At 43.5% G+C, this 13,850-nt stretch overlaps 9 non-coding genes across 9 annotated transcripts; 5 read left to right on the forward strand and 4 right to left on the reverse strand.

Annotated features, from left to right (window-relative positions):
* Positions 1–894: 894 nt before the first annotated feature.
* Positions 895–977, reverse strand: TRNAL-CAG (transfer RNA leucine (anticodon CAG)). The gene has a single exon. It is a non-coding gene; the product is annotated as a tRNA-Leu (tRNA).
* A 171-nt stretch (positions 978–1,148) lies between these two features.
* On the forward strand, positions 1,149–1,221 carry TRNAF-GAA (transfer RNA phenylalanine (anticodon GAA)). The gene has a single exon. It is a non-coding gene; the product is annotated as a tRNA-Phe (tRNA).
* A 1,175-nt stretch (positions 1,222–2,396) lies between these two features.
* TRNAL-CAG (transfer RNA leucine (anticodon CAG)) lies at positions 2,397–2,479 on the reverse strand. The gene has a single exon. It is a non-coding gene; the product is annotated as a tRNA-Leu (tRNA).
* Positions 2,480–2,654: 175 nt separating this feature from the next.
* TRNAF-GAA (transfer RNA phenylalanine (anticodon GAA)) lies at positions 2,655–2,727 on the forward strand. Its single transcript has one exon. It is a non-coding gene; the product is annotated as a tRNA-Phe (tRNA).
* Positions 2,728–3,911: 1,184 nt separating this feature from the next.
* On the reverse strand, positions 3,912–3,994 carry TRNAL-CAG (transfer RNA leucine (anticodon CAG)). Its single transcript has one exon. It is a non-coding gene; the product is annotated as a tRNA-Leu (tRNA).
* Positions 3,995–4,169: 175 nt separating this feature from the next.
* On the forward strand, positions 4,170–4,242 carry TRNAF-GAA (transfer RNA phenylalanine (anticodon GAA)). Its single transcript has one exon. It is a non-coding gene; the product is annotated as a tRNA-Phe (tRNA).
* Positions 4,243–5,685: 1,443 nt separating this feature from the next.
* TRNAF-GAA (transfer RNA phenylalanine (anticodon GAA)) lies at positions 5,686–5,758 on the forward strand. The gene has a single exon. It is a non-coding gene; the product is annotated as a tRNA-Phe (tRNA).
* Positions 5,759–8,452: 2,694 nt separating this feature from the next.
* Positions 8,453–8,535, reverse strand: TRNAL-CAG (transfer RNA leucine (anticodon CAG)). Its single transcript has one exon. It is a non-coding gene; the product is annotated as a tRNA-Leu (tRNA).
* A 175-nt stretch (positions 8,536–8,710) lies between these two features.
* Positions 8,711–8,783, forward strand: TRNAF-GAA (transfer RNA phenylalanine (anticodon GAA)). Its single transcript has one exon. It is a non-coding gene; the product is annotated as a tRNA-Phe (tRNA).
* The last annotated feature ends 5,067 nt before the right edge of the window (positions 8,784–13,850 follow it).

Here is a 13,850-nt window from a genome sequence, read left to right on the forward strand (position 1 = left end):
CTAACTGAACCGAGCTTTCCTTCTTGCATAATGCGTAGGTAATCCTGGAAATGGGGGTTGGAGTCCCTCTTTCACATCAGTCATTAATGTGAGAAAGACTAAATAATGCAAGGATCCGGAAATATTCAGCAGAATGCTGAATGGCAGAGACATATATTACCACACTTCTCCAAGAAGCCTTACCTCTTCTCCGTGTTCCCTCCCGAAGAACCAGCTGCCATTTTCTTTGCTGCTCGCCGAATAGCGTTCACCTCCAAAAGCACGCAGCTGCATCACCAGAAGACATGTCCTAGGTGCACAACAGCGGTGGCTGTCTTTTTTTAGCAGATAGACCCTGCTCAGCTACATTATATTGATGATTTTAAGTGGGTATAGAGTCAGAGCTCGACTCTTGGCTGGTCAAAAGCAGATGGCAATGTCCAATGAGCTCCAGGCCCCACTGAATGTCATTTCTCCCAGGTCTCCCCCAGGTTACAATGCTGTAGAAATGTTATTCCATGCTTCAGCTGTAAACCTTTGTCTCTTACAATAAAGGCCATTATTTTCACTTAACGGTCCACACAGACAGAATGTAGAAGGGGTGTTTGTGACAGACATCATAGCGGATCCTCCAGATTGTGATTGGATTAGTCTTTGGTCTCCATTCAAGTGCGCATTATTCAGAACTCTTGTCTTCACAAGAAAATCCCTTGCGGAGTCACTTACTTTTCAGGAGGGTCACGCGGAAGTTACACAGAATCAGGTCACTGTAAGCTAGGACCCTTATTACTGGCTCTACAGCCAAGCAAGCTGAGTTAGGCTATATAGTCAGAAGTAAAAGTGAAATTGCCATTGGGAGCCAGCAGGAATTTCTCTGCACTGGTGCTATCGCCAGCAGGAAAAAAATCAAACTACTGTCAGAAGTGGGATTCGAACCCACGCCTCCAGAGGAGACTGCGACCTGAACGCAGCGCCTTAGACCGCTCGGCCATCCTGACATGGGATTAGTTTCCTCAGTCCCTGAATGTCGCGCGCATGCACGCTATTTGGAATCAACTACTCATTAGAAAATCATCCCTCCTATGTACATTCTGTACTCATGGGAATTTTCACCTTGCTTAAAGATGTCCCAACTAGTGAACGGGTAGACAGCCAACCCCAGGACAGAGGCCGAAATAGCTCAGTTGGGAGAGCGTTAGACTGAAGATCTAAAGGTCCCTGGTTCGATCCCGGGTTTCGGCAGATGAATTTTGAATACAAATCCACTAACAAAAGAAAAGGCTTGCTACGTTTCTTTCCAATTCGTTGGGGTTTTGATCGAGCGTAGCGCACTGCTGGAACTATAGAAAAAAAAAAAAGGTTGAAAACAGTTCTTTCAGGAGAAGACAATGTGCTGTGCGGATGCCGAAATAGCTCAGTTGGGAGAGCGTAGACTAAACATCTAAAGGTCCCCGATTCAATTCTAGGTTTTGTCACACCCTCGTTTTAAACATTGAACCATTGACATGAATGTTTTTGGGTTCTTTCTATATCCTAACTGAACCGAGCTTTCCTTCTTGCATAATGCGCAGGTAATCCTGGAAATGGGGGGGGGAAGTCCCTCTTTCACATCAGTCATTAATGTGAGAAAGACTAAATAATGCAAGGATCCGGAAATATTCAGCAGAATGCTGAATGGCAGAGACATATATTACCACACTTCTCCAAGAAGCCTTACCTCTTCTCCGTGTTCCCTCCCGAAGAACCAGCTGCCATTTTCTTTGCTGCTCGCCGAATAGCGTTCACCTCCAAAAGCACGCAGCTGCATCACCAGAAGACATGTCCTAGGTGCACAACAGCGGAGGCTGTCTTTTTTTAGCAGATAGACCCTGCTCAGCTACATTATATTGATGATTTTAAGTGGGTATAGAGTCAGAGCTCGACTCTTGGCTGGTCAAAAGCAGATGGCAATGTCCAATGAGCTCCAGGCCCCACTGAATGTCATTTCTCCCAGGTTCCAATGCTGTAGAAATGTTATTCCATGCTTCAGCTGTAAACCTTTGTCTCTTACAATAAAGGCCGTTCTTTTACCTTAACGGTCCACACAGACAGAATGTAGAAGGGGTGTTTGTGACAGACATCATAGCGGATCCTCCAGATTGTGATTGGATTAGTCTTTGGTCTCCATTCAAGTGCGCATTATTCGGAACTCTTGTCTTCACAAGAAAATCCCTTGCGGAGTCACGTACTTTTCAGGAGGGTCACGCGGAAGTTACACAGAATCAGGTCACTGAAAGCTAGTACCCTTATTACTGGCTCTACAGCCAAGCAAGCTGAGTCAGGCTATATAGTCAGAAGTAAAAGTGAAATTGCCATTGGGAGCCAGCAGGAATTTCTCTGCACTGGTGCTATTTCCAGCAGGATTAAAATCAAACCACTGTCAGAAGTGGGATTCGAACCCACGCCTCCAGAGGAGACTGCGACCTGAACGCAGCGCCTTAGACCGCTCGGCCATCCTGACATGAGATTAGTTTCCTCAGTCCCTGAATGTCGCGCGCATGCACGCTATTTGGAATCAATTAACTACTCATTAGAAAATCATCCCTCCTATGTACATTCTGTACTCATGGGAATTTTCACCTTGCCTAAAGATGTCCCAACTAGTGAACGGGTAGACAGCAAACCCCAGGACAGAGGCCGAAATAGCTCAGTTGGGAGAGCGTTAGACTGAAGAGCTAAAGGTCCCTGGTTCGATCCCGGGTTTCGGCAAATGAATTTTGAATACAAATCCACTAACAAAAGAAAAGGCTTGCTACGTTTCTTTCCAATTCAATGGGGTTTCGATCGAGCGTAGCGCACTGCTGGAACTATAGAAAAAAAAAAAGGTTGAAAACAGTTCTTTCAGGAGAAGACAATGTGCTGCGCGGATGCCGAAATAGCTCAGTTGGGAGAGCGTAGACTAAAGATCTAAAGGTCCCCGATTCAATTCTGGGTTTTGTCACACCCTCGTTTTAAACATTGAACAATTGACATGAATGTTTTTGGGTTCTTTTTATATCCTAACTGAACCGAGCTTTCCTTCTTGCATAATGCGCAGGTAATCCTGGAAATGGGGGGGGAAGTTCCTCTTTCACATCAGTCATTAATGTGAGAAAGACTAAATACTGCAATGATCCGGAAATATTCAGCAGAATGCTGAATGGCAGAGACATATATTACCACACTTCTCCAAGAAGCCTTACCTCTTCTCCGTGTTCCCTCCCGAAGAACCAGCTGCCATTTTCTTTGCTGCTCGCCGAATAGCGTTCACCTCCAAAAGCACGCAGCTGCATCACCAGAAGACATGTCCTAGGTGCACAACAGCGGTGGCTGTCTTTTTTTAGCAGATAGACCCTGCTCAGCTACATTATATTGATGATTTTAAGTGGGTATAGAGTCAGAGCTCGACTCTTGGCTGGTCAAAACCAGATGGCAATGTCCAATGAGCTCCAGGCCCCACTGAATGTCATTTCTCCCAGGTCTTACCCAGGTTCCAATGCTGTAGAAATGTTATTCCATGCTTCAGCTGTAAACCTTTGTCTCTTACAATAAAGGCCGTTCTTTTACCTTAACGGTCCACACAGACAGAATGTAGAAGGGGTGTTTGTGACAGACATCATAGCGGATCCTCCAGATTGTCATTGGATTAGTCTTTGGTCTCCATTCAAGTGCGCATTATTCAGAACTCTTGTCTTCACAAGAAAATCCCTTGCGGAGTCACGTACTTTTCAGGAGGGTCACGCGGAAGTTACACAGAATCAGGTCACTGTAAGCTAGGACCCTTATCACTGGCTCTACAGCCAAGCAAGCTGAGTCAGGCTATATAGTCAGAAGTAAAAGTGAAATTGCCATTGGGAGCCAGCAGGAATTTCTCTGCACTGGTGCTATCGCCAGCAGGAAAAAAATCAAACCACTGTCAGAAGTGGGATTCGAACCCACGCCTCCAGAGGAGACTGCGACCTGAACGCAGCGCCTTAGACCGCTCGGCCATCCTGACATGGGATTAGTTTCCTCAGTCCCTAAATGTCGCGCGCATGCACGCTATTTGGAATCAATTAACTACTCATTAGAAAATCATCCCTCCTATGTACATTCTGTACTCATGGGAATTTTCACCTTGCCTAAAGATGTCCCAACTAGTGAACGGGGAGACAGCAAACCCCAGGACAGAGGCCGAAATAGCTCAGTTGGGAGAGCGTTAGACTGAAGATCTAAAGGTCCCTGGTTCGATCCCGGGTTTCGGCAAATGAATTTTGAATACAAATCCACTAACAAAAGAAAAGGCTTGCTACGTTTCTTTCCAATTCGTTGGGATTTCGATCGAGCGTAGCGCGCTGCTGGAACTATAGAAAAAAAAAAAGGTTGAAAACAGTTCTTTCAGGAGAAGACAATGTGCTGCGCGGATGCCGAAATAGCTCAGTTGGGAGAGCGTAGACTAAAGATCTAAAGGTCCCCGATTCAATTCTGGGTTTTGTCACACCCTCGTTTTAAACATTGAACAATTGACATGAATGTTTTTGGGTTCTTTCTATATCCTAACTGAACCGAGCTTTCCTTCTTGCATAATGCGCAGGTAATCCTGGAAATGGGGGGGGGGAGTCCCTCTTTCACATCAGTCATTAATGTGAGAAAGACTAAATAATGCAAGGATCCGGAAATATTCAGCAGAATGCTGAATGGCAGAGACATATATTACCACACTTCTCCAAGAAGCCTTACCTCTTCTCCGTGTTCCCTCCCAAAGAACCAGCTGCCATTTTCTTTGCTGCTCGCCGAATAGCGTTCACCTCCAAAAGCACGCAGCTGCATCACCAGAAGACATGTCCTAGGTGCACAACAGCGGTGGCTGTCTTTTTTTAGCAGATAGACCCTGCTCAGCTACATTATATTGATGATTTTAAGTGGGTATAGAGTCAGAGCTCGACTCTTGGCTGGTCAAAACCAGATGGCAATGTCCAATGAGCTCCAGGCCCAATGAATGTCATTTCTCCCAGGTCTCCCCCAGGTTCCAATGCTATAGAAATGTTATTCCATGCTTCAGCTGTAAACCTTTGTCTCTTACAATAAAGGCCGTTATTTTACCTTAACGGTCCACACAGACAGAATGTAGAAGGGGTGTTTGTGACAGACATCATAGCGGATCCTCCAGATTGTCATTGGATTAGTCTTTGGTCTCCATTCAAGTGCGCATTATTCAGAACTCTTGTCTTCACAAGAAAATCCATTGTGGAGTCATGTACTTTTCAGGAGGGTCACGCGGAAGTTACACAGAATCAGGTCACTGAAAGCTAGGACCCTTATTACTGGCTCTACAGCCAAGCAAGCTGAGTCAGGCTATATAGTCAGAAGTAAAAGTGAAATTGCCATTGGGAGCCAGCAGGAATTTCTCTGCACTGGTGCTATCGCCAGCAGGAAAAAAAATCAAACCTCTGTCAGAAGTGGGATTCGAACTCACGCCTCCAGAGGAGAATTCGACCTGAACGTAGCGCCTTAGACCGCTCGGCCATCCTGACATGGGATTAGATTCCTCAGTCCCTGAATATCGCGCGCATGCACGCTATTTGGAATCAATTAACTACTCATTAGAAAGTCATCCCTCCTATGTACATTCTGGACTCATGGGAATTTTCACCTTGCCTAAAGATGTCCCAACTAGTGAACGGGAAGACAGCAAACCCCAGGACAGAGGCCGAAATAGCTCAGTTGGGAGAGCGTTAGACTGAAGATCTAAAGGTCCCTGGTTCGATCCTGGGTTTCGGCAAATGAATTTTGAATACAAATCCACTAACAAAAGAAAAGGCTTGCTACGTTTCTTACCAATTCGTTGGGGTTTCGATCGAGCGTAGCGCACTGCTGGAACTATAGAAAAAAAAAAAAGGTTGAAAACAGTTCTTTTAGGAGAAGACAATGTGCTACGCGGATGCCGAAATAGCTCAGTTGGGAGAGCGTAGACTAAAGATCTAAAGGTCCCCGATTCAATTCTGGGTTTTGTCACACCCTCGTTTTAAACATTGAACAATTGACATGAATGTTTTTGGGTTCTTTCTATATCCTAACTGAACCGAGCTTTCCTTCTTGCATAATGCGCAGGTAATCCTGGAAATGGGGGGGGGGAGTCCCTCTTTCACATCAGTCATTAATGTGAGAAAGACTAAATAATGCAAGGATCCGGAAATATTCAGCAGAATGCTGAATGGCAGAGACATATATTACCACACTTCTCCAAGAAGCCTTACCTCTTCTCCGTGTTCCCTCCCGAAGAACCAGCTGCCATTTTCTTTGCTGCTCGCCGAATAGCGTTCACCTCCAAAAGCACGCAGCTGCATCACCAGAAGACATGTCCTAGGTGCACAACAGCGGTGGCTGTCTTTTTTTAGCAGATAGACCCTGCTCAGCTACATTATATTGATGATTTTAAGTGGGTATAGAGTCAGAGCTCGACTCTTGGCTGGTCAAAAGCAGATGGCAATGTCCAATGAGCTCCAGGCCCCACTGAATGTCATTTCTCCCAGGTCTCCCCCAGGTTCCAATGCTGTAGAAATGTTATTCCATGCTTCAGCTGTAAACCTTTGTCTCTTACAATAAAGGCCGTTATTTTACCTTAACGGTCCACACAGACAGAATGTAGAAGGGGTGTTTGTGACAGACATCATAGCGGATCCTCCAGATTGTGATTGGATTAGTCTTTGGTCTCCATTCAAGTGCGCATTATTCAGAACTCTTGTCTTCACAAGAAAATCCCTTGCTGAGTCACATACTTTTCAGGAGGGTCACGCGGAAGTTACACAGAATCAGGTCACTGAAAGCTAGGACCCTTATTACTGGCTCTACAGCCAAGCAAGCTGAGTCAGGCTATATAGTCAGAAGTAAAAGTGAAATTGCCATTGGGAGCCAGCAGGAATTTCTCTGCACTGGTGCTATCGCCAGCAGGAAAAAAATCAAACCACTGTCAGAAGTGAAATTCGAACCCACGCCTCCAGAGGAGACTGCGACCTGAACGCAGCGCCTTAGACTGCTCGGCCATCCTGACATGGGATTAGTTTCCTCAGTCCCTGAATGTTGCGCGCATGCACGCTATTTGGAATCAATTAACTACTCATTAGAAAATCATCCCTCCTATGTACATTCTGTACTCATGGGAATTTTCACCTTGCCTAAAGATGTCCCAACTAGTGAACGGGGAGACAGCAAACCCCAGGACAGAGGCCGAAATAGCTCAGTTGGGAGAGCGTTAGGCTGAAGATCTAAAGGACCCTGGTTCGATCCTGGGTTTCGGCAAATGAATTTTGAATACAAATCCACTAACAAAAGAAAAGGCTTGCTACGTTTCTTTCCAATTCGTTGGGGTTTCGATCGAGCGTAGCGCACTGCTGGAACTATAGAAAAAAAAAAAGGTTGAAAACAGTTCTTTCAGGAGAAGACAATGTGCTGCGTGGATGCCGAAATAGCTCAGTTGGGAGAGCGTAGACTAAAGGTCCCCGATTCAATTCTGGGTTTTGTCACACCCTCGTTTTAAACATTGAACAATTGACATGAATGTTTTTGGGTTCTTTCTATATCCTAACTGAACCGAGCTTTCCTTCTTGCATAATGCGCAGGTAATCCTGGAAATGGGGGGGGAAGTCCCTCTTTCACATCAGTCATTAATGTGAGAAAGACTAAATAATGCAAGGATCCGGAAATATTCAGCAGAATGCTGAATGGCAGAGACATATATTACCACACTTCTCCAAGAAGCCTTACCTCTTCTCCGTGTTCCCTCCCGAAGAACCAGCTGCCATTTTCTTTGCTGCTCGCCGAATAGCGTTCACCTCCAAAAGCACGCAGCTGCATCACCAGAAGACATGTCCTAGGTGCACAACAGTGGTGGCTGTCTTTTTTTAGCAGATAGATCCTGCTCAGCTACATTATATTGATGATTTTAAGTGGGTATAGAGTCAGAGCTCGACTCTTGGCTGGTCAAAACCAGATGGCAATGTCCAATGAGCTCCAGGCCCCACTGAATGTCGATTTCTCCCAGGTCTCCCCCAGGTTCCAATGCTGTAGAAATGTTATTCCATGCTTCAGCTGTAAACCTTTGTCTCTTACAATAAAGGCCGTTATTTTACCTTAACGGTCCACACAGACAGAATGTAGAAGGGGTGTTTGTGACAGACATCATAGCGGATCCTCCAGATTGTGATTGGATTACTCTTTGGTCTCCATTCAAGTGCACATTATTCAGAACTCTTGTCTTCACAAGAAAATCCCTTGCGGAGTCACGTACTTTTCAGGAGGGTCACGCGGAAGTTACACAGAATCAGGTCACTGAAAGCTAGGACCCTTATTACTGGCTCTACAGCCAAGCAAGCTGAGTCAGGCTATATAGTCAGAAGTAAAAGTGAAATTGCCATTGGGAGCCAGCAGGAATTTCTCTGCACTGGTGCTATCGCCAGCAGGAAAAAAATCAAACCACTGTCAGAAGTGGGATTCGAACCAACGCCTCCAGAGGAGACTGCGACCTGAACGCAGCGCCTTAGACTGCTCGGCCATCCTGACATGGGATTAGTTTCCTCAGTCCCTCAATGTCGCGCGCATGCACGCTATTTGGAATCAATTAACTACTCATTAGAAAATCATCCCTCCTATGTACATTCTGGACTCATGGGAATTTTCACCTTGCCTAAAGATGTCCCAACTAGTGAACGGGGAGACAGCAAACCCCAGGACAGAGGCCGAAATAGCTCAGTTGGGAGAGCGTTAGACTGAAGATCTAAAGGTCCCTGGTTCGATCCCGGGTTTCGGCAAATGAATTTTGAATACAAATCCACTAACAAATGAAAAGGCTTGCTACGTTTCTTTCCAATTCGTTGGGGTTTTGATCGAGCGTAGCGCACTGCTGGAACTATAGAAAAAAAAAAAGGTTGAAAACAGTTCTTTCAGGAGAAGACAATGTGCTGCGCGGATGCCGATGTTAGAGTCAAATCCTCCATCTTTGTATTTTGTCAGTCATCTTGTAACCTTTCACACATAAACTGTGTAAGTAAGTCGCAGCTGGCTATTTGTATATCTTATCTTCATGGTATATGGAGGTCACTGAGACTCATTTAGCACCAACACGACATCTTATCTCTGTTTCCATGATATATGCATATAGACATAGTGTGAGCTGCTAGTTCACACATAAGTGTTTTTGAAGCTTTCTTTGTTTAAGGACAAAGTACAAAGTCCATTAAGCTGTAATGATATGCAAAATACATAAGGCCTCAGCCAATAGTCATGTGCCAGGTTTATCTTATAACCAATTATTTTATGCCAACTATGTTAGAATAGTCCAACCTGCTCTTGTCTGTATTGTATTTAAACCACCTTTGTGCACCATTAAATTAGAACTCACTTGATACACCATCAGTTGTGTGTGTGTGGCTTCTCCAGACCTGATAATGGGCGTAATTACTTCAGGCCTGATATTTAATTTGGAACTCAGCAACATACTCTATCATGGGGACCCCTTAATGTCCCTAACAGAACCTGACGCCCAACGTGGGGCATCGATAATCGTTAAATGTGCAGCCGATAGTGTACTGATCCACTCACCAACCGATTTGGAGACGGGCCCGGAGGACCTCAGATGAATAAAACGGCGCTGTAACGGTAAGTCCTTTTCTTGCCAAATAACTAATCTGAGTTCCTACGTGCTCCGGATCCTGTGTGTCGGTGAGTGAAGATTAGTGCTGCATATGTTATAACAATCGATGCCATATTATATAGTGTGCAAGAACCTGAATAGTATGTTGTCTGTAGTGGGGTGGGAAATGTTATACCTCATTCTTTGTCTACTGTCCATGCTGTCATTTGGTTGTTACATCTGTTATAGAGTGTAAAAAGCGGTGCAGGAGAGAGAGTTATTCTTCATCCTTAATCCCTAGAGTTGCGAGAGTGGAAGTACTGAGTGATTGAAAAGTCCTTGTTTTGGACACTAAGGACTGAGTAGAATCTGAGTAAGTACATGCAATGATTCAGGGGTGTTCGATAGAGGGACACAGACAAAGTGGAGTCTGTGGAAACCAAATGAGGGTTTTGCCCTGAGCACTACGCCAGAACATGCACATTAGAGATTAGTTCAATGAAAACAGAGTGACTGTTTGGGAGGTCCCACTAGGTGAGTCAAAAGTGACCCTCTATTGTCTTAATTGCCCTAGAGGAGTGGGATGCTCACGGCTGACTGGCCATCAGCTATTATGGGGGAGGGACCCTCTGAGGTAGGGTATACCCCCATATGAACTAATAGGAATGGGAGAGAGAGAAGAAGATGCCGCTCAAGAAAAAAAAAAAAAAAAAAAAAAAGAGCAGGAGTTACCAATGGAGAATAGGCAGGACAGATACAGGGATAGAGGGTAACCAGGAAGTGTTTTAATTGTGGAAACCAGGGACATTTGGCTAGAGATTGCTGGTGTCCTAAGCGAAGGACAAAGGCTTTGAGTGTAAGGAAATGTATAGTGAGCATCAATTGACAGTCCAGCTAAAGGGTTAATGTGCTTGGCACTTAGCATTGTGTTGTTAGTTTGTTGGTTAGTGGAAAGTGGAAACATGATATGTTTTGTGGTGAGGATACTGCAGGTTAAGTGTAGGTATGTGTATACACATATGTGTGTATATAGGCTTGGGGGTGGACATTAAGTTATTTCTAGAATGTCTATAGTGTCCTTTTATTCAGGAAAGGTTTCCCATTTTGAGAATGCTCCTCTCATGGTAATGTTTTTAAAATTGGATAAATGGCATAAATATGAGATCAACATTATTATGTTTATTTTATAGTAATATGCAAATTGGTAAGAAGATGAAGGCAACTATTTACATGTTTTGGTTTGTTTTCTCCTCAATATTTAGCTGTGCGGGAATTATAACTAACTCTGTGCCTATTTGTAGGAATAAGCCGTCCCGAGACGATAAGTGATATCACGGTACAAAATATATGAAAATTTTTATTTTAGTTCAGACAAGTTCTTTTTGATTTAATTGACATTTGTTTTGTTTTGTCTGGAGCTCCAGTGTGACGTTGCATGTTTGTATGGAAGGTTCAGAAAAGTGAATGGGCCCATATATGTGTGTCAGTTATATGTACATGTTACATGTGTCTGCTATGTGTACATGTTCTGTTTGTCCATGTCTGTATTGTTACATTTTCAGTCTCCACAGCAAGCAGATATTGACTGCTGATAACACAGAGGGTGGTGACAAGTAGATATGAAAGGGAGGCATAAAAGTTCTTTCCATTGTTGAATACATATATGTGTGTTCTGGTGTAAATGAGATGTACTTGATATACCATGTACATGTATTATGTACTCAGTGTGTATTGGTGCGTATGTGTATCAAATATATCACATGGGCTTTACACTTGTAACATAAATATTTGTTATGGGTTTATACTATAATTCCAAGAATGTTAACAATCGGGATTTATTGTGTGAAAAAGTTATTCAGATGTTCCTTCTGATATGGGATTAGGCCCCATAGGGGTAGGCAATACATGTGAACTATCTTGCCACAAGGGGCACAGAACGCCCCTAACATGTACATGCAGGTAAAGATAAATTGCAGTTCTACAAAGTTAAAGTGGTGTTTCTGGGTCATTGTTTGCTACAAGGTGTTAGATAGCTGTGTAAGTAAATCAGAAGTCACTCACATATCTGCTCTGTAATGGCTGATATATTTTGAGTATTTACTTACCTCAATGAATTTCTGGAGTGTTTAGAAGCTTTAAAGAACTGAATTTACTTGGGATTGTATAAATAAGTCTGCTGGGATATGTAGTACTACAGCTATGACAAGTGTGGGGAGAGCCAGCGCAGCTGCTTCCATGATAAGACAAAAGGGTAATAAATCTTTCATTGGAAACAAAGATGACAATGGCTGGATATCTCAGGCTGCAGTGTGTCTTATCTATGTCTTCTTAATGTAAGCTTTGCATTCTGTGCTGCACTACAAGTCCCTTCTAACCTGTTAACAATAGTTTCAGGGGAGGAGTAAGGAGAGTCAGATAACTTAAAATTAATTTTACTTTTGCTGATTTGGTTAATAAATGATGAATCTATTGTTAACACTGATGAGAGTTCTTTTATTTTAGATGATTCTCGATTTGGGAATGATGGTGGATTCTGCACCAGATATGTCATGGTCACTGAATAGGAGGTAAACCAAGGGTAAAACCAAGCACAAAGTAGAACCATTATGGAACTGTATGGGTCTCAGCTCATGAAGCTGAACTAGAAGCCATCACTGAGACAGGGTACAATGTCTGAGGGTAGGTGTTTGATATAGTGGGACTATGGTCCAATCTGGAGAGCGAGAGCTTTCTGTAGGGTTAATGTTAAGCCTAAAAGGATTTCCAGGCTGTTCAGGTAGTGATGCTGCCACCTCCACACAGGTGGGTATAGTCAAAAGTCAGGACACACACTAAGGCTGATACGAAGGAAAGTAGAGGTAACTTGTGGGCAGACACTGCCACTAACCCAGTTGCAGAGGCCTAGGGGATATGCCTTACTGATAATTGGTCATTATACTCGACCCAAACCCCCCTTTTAGCTCTCTTTTCAGGTTTTACAACACTGAGGCACCAAAAATGGTCCAGGACTACAGTAAAAGAGGATGTACAAGTCCTGATCTCCGGTGGTAAGAGAATATATTTACTGAGTGCATTGTCCCCACTGATGGCATAAAGCAATGTTTAGAAGTAGCCATGTGTGACCTGGTGAGCAGAGGATGGGTGGCTGCAGGATTTAACATCACTACAGACACTGCATGGCATGTGTTAAATGCAAAGTAGGCCAAAAAGTGAAAAGTTTCTCAGAGCCAGGCCCAGAGCCCTTGTACCTGTTCCAGAGATTGCAGGTTAACTATATGCAGTTACTAAAGGTGAGACGGTATAAGTACGTGCTTGTGTGTATAGTTATCTATCTTCAGAAAAGTCTGAGGCATATCTGGTGAAGAAAGCCATCACAAACGGGGCTGCAGATAGACGGCTACTGAAGAAATAGTGTGTCACTTGTATTGGTATTTTCTGTAAGGTACCCTCCTAAGAGAAGAATTGGCTTTAACCCATGTCAAACTTTCTTTGGGGGTTGTATTCTTGGCAACTCCTACAGATGTGGTATGGTGTACTGGCTGACTATGTGATGTCTTGGCAAAAACATCTGACTAATGTATGGCTTTGAGTTTTCTCTCCTTCTCAGATTTTAAGTTAGTGGGCGGGACCTATTCATTTGAACCAAGAGATTGATGGTGATAAAGAGACACGTGAGAAAAACCTTGGAGACAAGATTTGATGGTCCTTCCAAATGCTGATGATAACCAGTACTTCTGTGAAATTTGAAGGAGAGCCTAATTGTATCCATGCTTCATATTGCAAGAAAGTATCTACACACAAAGCGATGAAGATTCTCCTGATAATGCTGTTACAGATGGTCCTGGCGATAAGCCTGTATAGAACATTTAACAATGAAGTGGGACAATAAGTTTCTTAAACATCATATGATTTTGATCGAAGATCTGAATGTGTCAGATTGTAGGATATGTCCTCATAACCCCATATTAGCCTAAGTCATGTCATATATAGCTGTTTCTTTGACGCAACAGGAAATGTTTGAAGTATATAGTTAAGAAAATACCACCTCATATTTTAGGAACAATACATAGTATAAACAAGTAAATATCAGCAAGTTGTAGTAAAAATCTTATCTTCATTTTGTTTGTTTAATACAAAACATATACAAAAGGATGAGCAGACCAAGATATAAAAGGCCAGAACTATGATTGAGATTAGGTTAGAATACAGGAACATATGAGGGGAATCTGGTAAAGTCCGGCAGTAG

Source organism: Leptodactylus fuscus, chromosome 1 (assembly GCF_031893055.1).
Source record: "Leptodactylus fuscus isolate aLepFus1 chromosome 1, aLepFus1.hap2, whole genome shotgun sequence".
Taxonomy (NCBI): domain Eukaryota; kingdom Metazoa; phylum Chordata; class Amphibia; order Anura; family Leptodactylidae; genus Leptodactylus; species Leptodactylus fuscus.